This window comes from Scylla paramamosain, unplaced genomic scaffold, assembly GCF_035594125.1.
Source record: "Scylla paramamosain isolate STU-SP2022 unplaced genomic scaffold, ASM3559412v1 Contig13, whole genome shotgun sequence".
Lineage (NCBI taxonomy): Eukaryota > Metazoa > Arthropoda > Malacostraca > Decapoda > Portunidae > Scylla > Scylla paramamosain.
The window spans coordinates 661,028-670,000 of NW_026973678.1; the positions used below are offsets into that span (position 1 = coordinate 661,028).

The 8,973-nt window shown below is 39.2% G+C and overlaps 1 long non-coding RNA gene across 3 annotated transcripts in view; it reads left to right on the forward strand.

The window, feature by feature from the left end:
• The first annotated feature begins 246 nt into the window (after positions 1-246).
• Positions 247-8,973, forward strand: part of LOC135097156 (uncharacterized) — a 30,417-nt gene continuing 21,690 nt past the window's right edge. The window contains exons 1-2 of one of the 3 annotated variants that reach the window (XR_010265423.1): positions 247-701; positions 803-1,208. This is a non-coding gene — a long non-coding RNA (uncharacterized LOC135097156). The remainder of the gene's footprint in view (positions 702-802; positions 1,209-8,973) is intronic. The other 2 variants (XR_010265422.1, XR_010265421.1) reach the window with 2 other exon arrangements.

The window sequence follows — 8,973 nt, forward strand, 5'->3', positions numbered from 1 at the left end:
CTCTCTCTCTCTCTCTCTCTCTGAACAATTTAATCTAAGCGGGTTTCGAACTGATAACTTTAAAGCAATGAGACAAGCACTTTACCACGGAGCATTTAATTGTTCTGACTTTCGCAGACGTGAATATTTTGTTTATTTATTTATTCATTTATTTTTGTCATCGTTGTTGAAGTGTTCCCAGTCGCCTTTGAAAAGTTCCCTGCACTCTCCAGCAGCCGCCACTCCTGCACGTTGCGTAGTCACACCATTGCCGCACAGAGACGCCCACCACCTCCTTCTGATTTATTTCCACCTAAATATTTTCACGCGCCTCTGCACGGCTCATTAGGCCTGAAGTGTGTGTGTGTGTGTGTGTGTGACTAGTACTATAAAAGGACTAGTGACAGCGGTGTTTGGAAGCAGCAACGTGGAGGCGGTGGCGGAGATAATTATAATTGTTGACGCGGGACAGGAGGCCAGTGTGGAGGGCGTGTACAGAGGCAGACGGCACTAGTGGTTAAGCTGTGCGCGTTCAGAGTGTTGGCGAGTCGATGAGGATAGTATGGAGGCCTTCAGTGTCGTTAGAGAGAAGGTGCATCGCCTCGTGTCTCGTGTTCACGGAGTGGATTGGTGGTGGCGAGGGTGGCGGGTGGTGGGCATGCGCGATCACGGCTGTGAGCTGAGAGCCTCTCAGAGTATAGGCGACTGGAGTCCCTAAGCCAGTGAGGGAGAGAAGGTTCATGTTATAGGATTTATTAATATTGATGTTGTTTTGTTTGGTTCTGTCATGATTTGCCTGCTACTTATTTTCCTTGTGGTGCAGTGAAGTGAATGGCGTGTGGCGGTGTGGTGAAGCGTGGGGTGTCCCTCGATCTGGTGCTGAGCGCGGTACTTGGTTTTGACTTACTGCCTAAACACGGGCTTACTGATGGCTGTGACACGCACCAAGGGCGATAATGGCGATGCCAGGAAGGAAAACCTGTGCTAAGTTCTGAGGTGCGGTGACAAAATTGCTGTGTTGTGAGTGAATAAAATTCGTTCCGTAAGCCGCGGCCGCCTGTCACTGATGTTCTGCTGTTACGTTGTTGTTGCCGTGATTCAGTTACACAGTGAAAGAGATCGTCGTGATCCCAGTGCAGTACTGTAATGCCGTGCTGCCGGGAGTGTTGCCGTGCTGCCTTGCTGCCAGGAAGTGCTGTCGTGTGCTGGGAAGTGTTGCCGCGCTGCCGGTAAGTGTTGCCGTGTGCCGGGAAGGCTCATTAGGCCGCTAATGACACGCCGGTAATGAGAGGGAGGGGTGGGAGATGGTGCGGGAGATCGGGAGGGAGGGGGAAGGAGGGAGGCAGGAAGGGAGAGTGATGAGAGGAGTGAGGACGGGGGAGTGACGCGGGAGGGTCACTCATTACGCTCTCCACACGGCCATTAAGAGTTTTATTTGCAACAGTTTGGATAAAGAAAATAACCTTGTACTGGTTATAACAAATCATGAAGGCCGAGGTGGGGCTGTGTGGGTGCAGGTGGGCGGCGGAGTGAGTCGGGGCGGGATTGTGGGTGGAGGTGTGTGGCGGGGTGAAGCGGGGGTGTGTGGGTGCAGGTGGGCAGCGAGAGAGACAGAGAACATTTGAACATTTGAACATTTGAACATTTATTTATAGCCATTACATACATTGTATATTTATATTCCATAAATTTTTTATTATGGCTAGCCTTTTTTTAAGCGTAAGCTTTTCAGGCAAAACTAAAACTATAATATAACTAAACCTAAACTAACAAAACTGGACTTAATATAAGGTACAATACACAGTAAGTACTTAAATGTTGTACATAATAATTTTAAATGTTGCATAGGATTCTAAGGGTATTTATAAGATTAAATAGATATCAACATACATTTTCTTATACAGCAGTGAGTAAATTTAGTGATACATACATCTGCATAAACGATCATACACATGTGTATGTAAACAATAATAAAAGAAATTAAAGAAAAGTAACATATATATATATATATATATATATATATATATATATATATATATATATATATATATATATATATATATATATATATATATATATATAAAAAAGTAATACATACATTGGGGTCTGCATATAGATATTGATCTATTGGCATAAAGAATGGAACAAGTAATAGAGTACAAAATTTAATATAATGAAAAAATAATTTAGATAATTATTATGAATTTAATACATGATGCATAGTGCGTATACAATAATGATAAATATAATAAGTTATAATTTATAGACATGGCCACATACAAGGAGTTGGGTACAGTGATGGGAGTCAATATTAATTAGTATTTATTAGTAGTTACTTATTATGTGTTGTTTTAGTTTGTTTTTGAAGGTAGCTACAGATGGTGAATTTCTAATGTTAGGAGGGATATCGTTCCAGTAAACAGGTCCTAAGTATAATGTAGATTGACGGTACTTTGAGATGCGATGGGGAGGAGGACGTACTCGTAGTTGGCCACAGTGACGTGTATCATGATTATGGATGGGGGCATCGTTTTGCATAGAATACATTTTTTTATACATTTGAATGGATATAGCCATTTTTGTTATGTCCTCTAGTCTTAGCAACTGAGTTTGTTTAAATAGGAGTCGTGTATGATCTAAGTACGTGCTATTTGTGATTATTCTAACAATTTTTTTAAGTTGGAGTTGAAGTGGTATCAGATAGGTAGGATAAGTGGTGCACCATATTGGATTGCAATAGGCAAGTAGTGGGTAGATGTGAGCATAATAAATACACTTCAGTACGTATGGAGGCATTAAGTCTTTACTCTGATGGAGTAAGGCAATATGTCTGGATATTCCTAGGGTGAGATTTTCAATGTGAAGTTTAAAGGTCATGGAATCGTCATAGGTTACACCAAGGAATTTAATGTGTGAGGATCTTGAGATATTATTATTATTGATCTGGAGTGGAGGTAGATGGTGATATTTTTTTTAATGAAAACAACATAAAGTATGTTTTATCGGTATTAATGGTAAGTCTATTGGATATGCACCATCGGTATAACTGATGTAGTTCTGTATTTACTGTTGTAATCAATTGTTCTGGGTGAGGACCGGTTAAGTAAAGTGTCATGTCGTCAGCAAATAAGATGGTTTTGGAGTGTGTAAATATATCAGATATGTCATTTATGTAAAGCAAAAAAAGAATTGGGCCTAGGATACTGCCTTGAGGAACTCCAAGATGATTGTTTTTTAATGTGGAAAATTCACCTTCAAATACAGTTTGTTGGGTTCTGTTGGTTAGGTAATCTGTAAACCATGAGTGGATGGGACCACGAATGCCATAATGATATAATTTGTCTAAAAGAATTTTATGATTTACAGTATCAAAAGCCTTGGAAAAGTCAATGAATACAGACAGGACTGATAGCTTCTTGTCGAGAGCTGAGTAAATGTCTGAAGAAAAGAGATTTAGTGCTTGGAAAGTGTTATGATTGCGTCTAAATCCAAATTGTGTTTGATTTAGGATCTTATTTTTTTCTAGATAGCTTATCAGGAAATTTTTCATCAGGGATTCAAAGATTTTTGAGAAAATACTGAGGTTTGAGATTGGGCGGTAGTTTTTAGGATAATTACTCGGGCCAGTTTTCGGGATAGGAATGACTCTAGTTTTTTTTAATATATAAGGGAAAGTCCCTGTTGAGATAGAGTGGTTAAAGAGGGTGGTCAACGGTATGGAAAATATATCAGAATTATGTTTTAGTACTTTAACTGAAATCTCATTTATACTAGAGTTTTTATTTTTTAGTGATTTTATAATATTTATGGTATCATAAGTAGATATTGCAGGCAAAAGCATAGAATTTTGAAAATTAGCTTTTAGATAATGGGTTGGGTTTATGTGAGAGTTAGGTAGTTTATCACTTAGTTCTGGGGCAATGCTGCAAAAGTAGTTATTAAACGCCTCAGCTATGTCAAGGGGCTTATCTAAAGTTGAGTTATTATACTGTAGGGTTGTTTTGTCGTGCTTCAAGTTAGAAGTATTTCTAATCTGATTTATTGTTTTCCATATTTTTTTGGTATCATTTCTGAAATTACAAAAAAAATTTTGATAATAGTTAGACTTTGCATCTTTAACAAGTTTTGTAACATGGTTACGGTAGTTTTTATAAAAGGAATGTGATACCAAACCCAATTTATAGTTTTTAAAAAGCGTACATTTATACTTTATAGAATTAAGTAAACCACTAGAGATCCAAGGGTTTTGTAGTCTTTTTAGTAGAAATGAATTTTGTTTTTATAGGGAAGCATTCATTATATAATGTATTGATCTTATCATGAAAGGCATTAAAGTTTTCATTTGTATTGTGAGAAGATAAGATCTCATCCCAGTCTACTTTAGAAATTCATTTGTAAAAAGGTTATGATTTGTACCATTGAATATTCTAAAGGTGATTTTATGTTTATAGTCTAAAGTAAAATTTAAAGTTATATTAATAAATATAGGCAAATGATCAGACAGGTTGAAATGGATGATGCCAGAAGAAGATGGTGGAGTAAAGTTTGTCCAGATCTGATCAAGTAAGGAGGGTTGACCAAGATCAGGATTGTCTGGGAATCTTGTTGGGCGAGAAATATGGGGAAAATAATTTAGGGCTTGCATTGAATTAAGAAAAGTATTTGTAGGAAGATGAGTTGAGTGTTCTAGAAGGTTGATATTAAGATCACCAAGTAGGATACTTTTACTACATCTGAATATGTCATTTGATAATATCTGACTGATAATAGTTGTGAATTCATTAACTGCTAAATGCTTACTATGGGGCCTGTAGACAACTGACATAACATATGAGGTATTTATTATTTTGACTTTAACTGTACAGATTTCTATATCATCATTTATAAAGCAGTATTCTTCGATTAATTCAAAAGAAAAAATATCCTTAATAAAGATTGTTATGCCACCATGTTCTCTATTTGTTCTCACGAGATTATGTGAGACATAACCATCAAGAGAATACAAGTGTTTTGAAGAATCTCGTAACCAAGTTTCGGTGAGTGCAATAACATCTGGAGGCTTTGGGAGACTATTTAGGAATGTTTTGAATACATCAAAATTCTTATGGATTGATCTAATGTTCATGTGTACGATGTTAATGTATTCATCATCTTTATATTTTACTTCAGAGATGTACTCATTAATATTGTAGTATCTAGACAGAGAGCCAATGTCTGATTGTCCATTTATTTTGCTTACTACGTTAATATCAAAAGTAGATGCAGGTGTATTTGTATCATGGATGCTATCACTATAAAGTGATTTATATAAATTTTCCATAATATGTATATTGTACAGTATGGCTAAAAAAAATAAAAAAATAAATAAATAAATAAAAATAAATAAATAAATAAACTCAGACAGCAAAATGTAATAAGAAAGATTTACTAAAATCAAGACTTAGTTCATGGCTCTCCAGGTGCAGCTTTTATAAATCTATTATATTGGACAAGATATCTCAGTGAATACTATAGGAATCAAGTGAAAGGAAACTAAATAAATCAAGACCGTGTTATCAAAACTAGTAATTGGTAGAGAATTCATATGAAGCAATGGTAAGATATGGTAGTTGGAGAAAGGAATAAAGTTGAGGTAAGGAATGGCTAGAACAGGAATGGAGTCAGCAGATAGAAACAGGTTTAGAGTGAGTAGTCAGGAACAGTGTTGGAATGAGTAAATATGAACAGTATTGGAGTGATTAGTGAGTAGTAGTGATTAGTGAGTAGTAGTGAGTAGTAGAGTAGTAGTGAGTAGTGAGTAGTAGTGAGTAGTAGTGAGTAGTGAGTAGTAGTGAGTAGTGAGTAGTAGTGAGTAGTAGTGAGTAGTGAGTAGTAGTGAGTAGTGAGAAACGGGGTTAGAATGAGCAAATGAAACATGATTGGAACAGGGTTGGAGAGAATAGAGTAGAACAGGGTTGGAGAGAGCAGAAAGAAACAGGGTTATGAAAAGTAGAGAGGAACAGGGTAGGAGCTGGGGAGTGTAGAAAAGAATAGGGTTAAAATGAGTAGAAAAGAAACAGAGTTGGGAAGAGTAGAAAAAAAGAGGGTCAGGATGTGTAGGAAGGAAACAGGTTGGGGCGAAGGAACAGGGTTAGGATGAGTAGAAGGGAGAAGAAGTGAATAATAGAAAGGAAAAGGGTTAGTGTAAGTAAAAAAGATCAGGGTAGACTTAAATAGAAGTGATGAAAGTTGAGTGAGTAGGAAAGAACATTGATAAGTCATGCATACATACATACATAATATAACATACAAATGATTGTCACATATCAGTAGGAAATATTTGCCTTGTAGTACTTGATTTTGATGTTCCTAGGTTGTGGGTTGCTTAAGTATTGGGTACTTATCTAGGAATTCATTCAAGGTCTCATCTGTTGTTATGATATGCTTTTGAGTTGATATTTTAAGTTTAACACAAATCTTTCCTTCTTGATTGTAACATTGTTGGAACATATCCCTGTGTTGTTTCCTGATTTCCCATATTATCTTGAAGAGTGATCGGCGTTTAGCTGTGAGGCTCTCATTGATATAAAGTTTTGGTCTAACCGTTATACAGGCATTCATTATTTCTGCTTTCTTTTGTCTACTGTGTAGCTTAACAATAATTGGCCTAGTTATGTTCTGTGCTCGCTTAGCACCTAAGCGATGCGCCACATTTATATCTGAAGGGGTTACATTGAGGTGAAGGTTGTCTTTAATGACTCTTATTATTACTTCAGCACTATTTTCATTAGAGTTTTCAGGAGGCAATACGGGTCCACTGATAATTAAGGTATCTCTTCTTTCATACTGGTTTACCTCATCTATCTGGTTTTCAAGCTGCACAACTCTGTTTTCAAGCTTTGTGATGTCATTTTGCAGTGCAGTTATTTTTTTATCCTTATGATTGATCATTAGTTGTGTGGCTTTCACTATAGTACGTATTATGAGAGAGAGAGAGAGAGAGAGAGAGAGAGAGAGAGAGAGAGAGAGAGGCTATAACTGAGGTGCAGAAATGCTTTTAAATGAAAAACAAGTTCTGGCCCCTTTACTAATGAGAATGTGCCCGTCTCTCTCTCTCTCTCTCTCTCTCTCTCTCTCTCTCTCTCTCTCTCTCTCTCTCTCTCTCTCTCTCTCTCTCTCCCCCCGTGACGGTAAGAGAGGATTGGCTGTTAGTAGAATAGGATCTGGTTGAAATGTTCCAGTTATGCTCTCTAACTACACTTAACTAACTTTTCCAATATGGCAACACGTGATTGTCCAGAACACTCCCTCCACCTCCCCCTCTTGCCTCCTCGAGTGACGGCACGCGGGGGCGCGGGCGGTGGGACGTGATGAGAGGGGCAGTGGCAGTGATGGGCAGCCTGGTGATGTACGGAAAAGTGTTAAGAAAGAATGGGATGAGTGAGTGAGTGAGGGTGGTGAATACGCTTCTAACTCAAGGACAAAACAAACACACCACCAGACAAACAAGAAATACAACCAAGCCTCGGGTCTCCTTTATCAGCGAACAATTGCTGTATTCCACGAGGCAACACAACAAGGAAGCATTTCACAAGCACTCAGGAATAACGAGTCACATGCAGCCTCTTGCTTGATAACCTGCCTATTTACTTTTTCGTACTATTCTTCCTTCACTTTTATATTCCCTCTCACGCCGCCTCCTGCTGCCTGATCAGCCTCGTGTGGGTGTCGCTCACACACCTTCCTTTCCTCGTCTCCTTTACTCTGCTCTCCTCCACTATAATATTGTTTTCCTCTTCCTCTCTCACAGCTTCTTCTCTGGCCATGTTCTCTTTCCTTCCTTATTTACTTCATCCCTGTCATCTCAAATTCTTTTTTTTCCTATCTTCTTTCTTCCTTCGCGGCTCAGTTTTACGCTACACACATTTCTTTCCTCCCTGCTCGCTACAAACCTACTGACACTTTTACTCTTGTCACAGCACGGCGGTCTTTCCTTCTTGCTTTCCTGCGTGACTCCTTTTACGTTCTCTTTTATTCCTACTTTTCCCACTCCCGTCTCTCCTTCCCTCGCCGCGGCCGCCACCAACGTCAACCCGTCAACCACTCAACCCGCCTTTCTCACTTGTGCATGTCACCTTCGCTCATCACCGTCACTCCCTCACTCACTCACTGTCTTCCTCACCTCACGCTAGTCCCTCTCTTCCTTCTCCTGCTCTTCCTCTTCTTCCTTCCCTTCTGCTCACACCCACCTGCTGCACACACCTGGCACTCGCGGCGACAGAGAGCACGTGTGGCTACAGCGATCCGTGAGGAAAGCGACACCACAGGACTCAAAGGTCAACCTGTTTTCCCTCATTTGTGACCACCGAGCAAACATGTTCCGGATTTACATCACAGCGCGACAAAAGACATCACGAGGTTCATGAATGTGCTCACATCTGCTGCACGATAAACTCTCCCCAGCACCAGGCAGCGTGACGCCAGCCTCGGGGGTGGAGGGGGGGAGGGGGATTGCGGCGGAAAACAAGGTGACGTGGCAGCTTGCTTTAGAGGATTACGCTGTGGTGAAAGCAAATGAAATGCCGGGTCATCACGAAAGTCTCCGGCAGATGTAGAATTTTGCACCAATTTTTTTTATTTATTTATTTTATTCACTTATTTATTTTATTTTATTTATCTATTTATTTTTATTTATTTTTTTTATTTTATTTTGTGTGTATGTCACGTTACGTGCAGGTAATTGCTGAGCGAGCGTGTGCGTGGCAGTGGGCCAATTTGACACAACGTTTTCATCTCAGTATCTGATGAATGACCGCCAGGAGTCAGGTGAAGGAAACAATGGGTTATTCAAAAGGGGAGTGCACTTCGCGAGGAACACAATTGATATGATGTTATGAGTTAGTGATGAAGTGGATGTGTTTCAGCTTTAACAAATAATAGTGGTAAATCTAACAATCTTCTACAAAGGGGCGCCAGGAATCAGGTCAAGGAAATACCTGGTCATTTCAGGGAGGG